Genomic DNA, 4,139 nt, shown 5'->3' with positions numbered 1-4,139 from the left:
TTTTTTTTTTTTTTTTTTTTTTTTTTTTTTTTTTTTTTTTTTTTTTTTTTTTTTTTTTTTTTTTTATGTCACAGTCGGCAATGGAGCTGGTGGGACGCCTGATGGTAAGCGTTACCACCGGCCATGAACATTTGGAAAGGCGTGAAGTCGATTGCAGACCTTACGCCTCTACAAATGGATTGCCGACTTCAAACTGGAAAGGGATTAAGAAAGGATTGATGACAGGAATAAAGGAAAGGTCTGGGAAGGGTAAGGAAAAGAATGTGGGCCCTATATATTTCAATAATTAATCCGTTTTTGATTTTGAAACCCTCAAAGGAGTCCTGTGTCCCAGCAGCAGGAACATATAAGGGCTGATGATGATGAATCCGTATTTATTAAATTTTTTTTTTATTTTTTATGTCATAGCCGGCAATGGAGCTGGTGGGTGGCCTGATGGTAAGCGCTACCACCGCCCATGAACATTTGGAGAGGCGTAAGGTCAATTGCAGACCTTTCGCCTCTACAAATGGATTGCCGACTTTAATTGGGAAGGGAATGGGAAAGGATTGATGAGAGGAATAAAGGAAAGGACTGGAAAAGGTAAGGAAAAGGATATGGGCCTCCGGCTCCCCCACAAATAAACAAATAAATACACTGAATGTTATACAATAATGAATCGCATTCAACATTGTTACATAAGTTTGTTCGAGCGTAGATCGCTTTGTACGGATCATGTTTCTGACAGATGATTGAAGTGAAGTTTGTACTCGCAAGTCCATAATACGTAGCGTGCGTTTAATTAACATCACGTCCGGGGATATTATCAAATTTTAATTTAATCCCTTCTTGTATTATAAATGCGAACACTCTGTTTGTCTCTTCTTTACGCCTAAACCACTGAACCGATCTGGATGAAATTTGGTATAAAAATAGTTTGACACTCGCGAGATATAAAATAGAATAGGATAGTTTTCATACTGGAATTTTCAATCCCACGGGAACGGCGACTATCTGGGAGAAAACTTGGGGTATTTCTTTATTCCTTAGACTACGTAAGCGAAGCCGCTGGTAGCCGCTAGTGTGTAAAGGTTTTTCTAACACTACCACTTCTTACTAAATCTAAGGACATGCAAAGCTAAACGATGGACAGTAATTAAACGTAAAAGAAGGCAAGTCTGTCATTAATTTGTTATACACCTAACACCTACATACACGCATGTGCACACATAGAACGGATACTGTCATATTCACATCATTCGTTTTCATAAAGAAAAAACTAAATCTATTTAGATGTCCCTACCAACCTGATAACTAACATAATATTTATTTATCTAATATATAAAATTCTCGTGTCACAGTTTTCGTTGCCACACTCCTCCGAAACGGCTTGACCGATTCTTATGAAATTTTGTGTGCATATCGGGTATGTTTGAGAATCGGTCAACATCTGTTTTTCATACCCCTAAATGATAAGAGTTATGCAAAACAGCGTTTGCCGGGACAGCTAGTATAACTATATGTATTTAGAAATCTATAGTAAGTAATATAACACACGCTGCAGTATTTTTAAAATTAAAAAATCGTCTCCAACGAAAAGATCCCTAACGTAGTTTCAACTAAAATTCGGTCAAACGAAATGTCCGTATTGCTTATGGTAAACCAAAAACCTCTGAAACATACATATAATTTTGTGGGCATGTACCGGGCATGTCGGATTCATACTATGAGGTCTGTTTGCGGTCGCAATGACATATGTACCCTAATGTACCCTAATGTTGAGTATTCGGACCTTGAATTTGTTCACATTTACATCCAATAAAATCCTACTAATATTATAAATACGAAAATTTTTAAGGGTGTGTGTGTGTTTGTTAATCTTTCACGCAAAATCTACTGAAGCGATTGCAATGAAATTCGGTACGTAGATAGCTGGACAACTGGAATAACACACAGGCAACTTTTTATCCCGATATTCCTACGGGACACGGACCTACGCGGGTGAAACCGCGGGGCGCAGCCTATATGTTATTCCAGTTGTCCAGCTATCTACGTACAAAATATCATTGCAATCGGTTCTGTAGCTTCCGCGTGAAAGAGTAACAAACATACACACATCCTTACAAACTTTCGCATTTATAATATTAGTAGGATGTAACGAATTGATATATAATTTAACACTTAGAAAGGAGAATCTAGTGTATAAATTATAATCTAGTGTAATAATTATGCGTATAATTTATAAATTTAAAACTACGTTCAGAGTCGAATGCTCTATTTCTTCATAAAACTTCATTTCCAGCGTCTGTACATTGAAAACTATTACCGTAAAGGAAATTAAAAATTCCGGCATACGATTGAAGTTTCGTGATAATTACGTATATATTAGTAGGATATCTAAAACTAGGCAGAAACTCTTGGAAAATCACACCAACAGTTAATAGCTATCTGGATATGGACTATGGTATTGTATTTCAGTAATATCAGCTTTCAGTGTAAAACATGATACCGTACTGAAAATCACACTAATATCATAAATATGAAAGTGTTTGGATGGTTGTCCGTCGATCACGCTGAAAGTACTGAACGGATTTTGATGAAATTTTGTATACAGATAGGGTAAGCGCTGACTTTGATGACAGAATACTTTTTATCGAATAAGATTATTATTTTATACGAATAAAGATCTCGCTCGCTTGGGATAAAACAGGAATCTCGATTACCGGACGGAGCCGGGACGAGCGCCTAGTATACGATAAAACCTCTTTGACTAAACACATACAGCAATGACGCATTAGCTAGATTAATCTCCGATCTTCTCAAAAAGTCCTCATTTATATATCCGATAGTACTAAGTCTATTTTTTTTAAGCTGTGAAAAAAAACGTTTCAAATATCAATTGAAAGTCGAAGAAAATAAATGTAATCTGTATCAATGCCCTTCGAAATGGCCCGGTTTCGGATGTTAACACAAACGATTCACCACTTCCTTTCTAAACGCTGTAAGCTCATCGCAAGGCCGTGTCCACTCAAATTCTGGTGTGCGGTCCAAATCACAAGAGTCGGTTTTTATGCACTTCTTACGTACATAATATTAGACGGGATTCTCCATATGTCTCCCATCTTCTTACATGTTAAGCACTTTTATATTTTTTAATATTGTAACTTAATAATATAATCCTGTTTATATCTAGACGACCTTCGTTTCATTATATTTGTTCTATTTCCGCGAGTGAAAAGAAAAAAATCTGCACAAAAAATAATCACGAGAAAAAACGTGGTGACAAAATATTGATACAATTATTGAATTAAGAATGTCATTTAATGAAAATATTGTTCTTTATACTTAATATCTAGTTATAAGAATCTTATACATTATAGAAAAATTATACGTTTTACAATAAAAATATTATACTTATAGTCGGTCAGTCAGTCAATCAGACAGTCACACTATATAAATTTCCTCAAGAAAAGATTAACAAAAAAACGGTTATTGTGTAAGGCGGTTCCCGATTGCAATTGGAAGGATTCTTAAACATGTATTTTTTGCTACAATCCACTTTCAACAAACGACCTATTTAAGAAACTATGCTTTCACAACATTAATACTACTCAGTAGTTTAATGATTGTGAAGGCAAATAAAGATTTTTTTATTTTTTTTTATTTAACGATAAACTCAAAAGAAATTAAGCACACAATTTCCATCACATAAATCTACAAAAGATTTGGGGGCGTCCATAAATTACGTGTGGTGTTTAAGGGGGGGAGGGGATCAAGTAAAATCTTTCCAAATCTCATTTGGGGGAAAGGGTTTTAATAAAAATTACGTAATTTTCAAAAAATCCTGAAAAATGTCGCACGTAATTTATGGACAACCTCTAACAATACTTTTTTATCCTTCACTGCCCCTGACTATAACTATACCGAAAATAACCGAAAGCAGTACAAGTGCTTGGTAATTACCCAAAACTAGTTAACCAATCTTGGACCACACACGCGTTTCATAAAAATGGCGTCTGCGGGCTTCTCACCATTTCAACTGTGACTATTGTGCGTCCGCCTTGACCCAAATCCCGTATCCCATGATAAGTATGATTTATGTGTTTTATCTAGCAGCTGATTTGTTTGTGGGATTCTTTGTTTTTGATTAGGACCTTTGG

The sequence above is a fragment of the Zerene cesonia genome, chromosome 11 (assembly GCF_012273895.1).
Source record: "Zerene cesonia ecotype Mississippi chromosome 11, Zerene_cesonia_1.1, whole genome shotgun sequence".
Lineage (NCBI taxonomy): Eukaryota > Metazoa > Arthropoda > Insecta > Lepidoptera > Pieridae > Zerene > Zerene cesonia.
The sequence above is the reverse complement of the archived record's forward strand: the minus strand, read 5'-3'. Positions refer to the sequence as shown.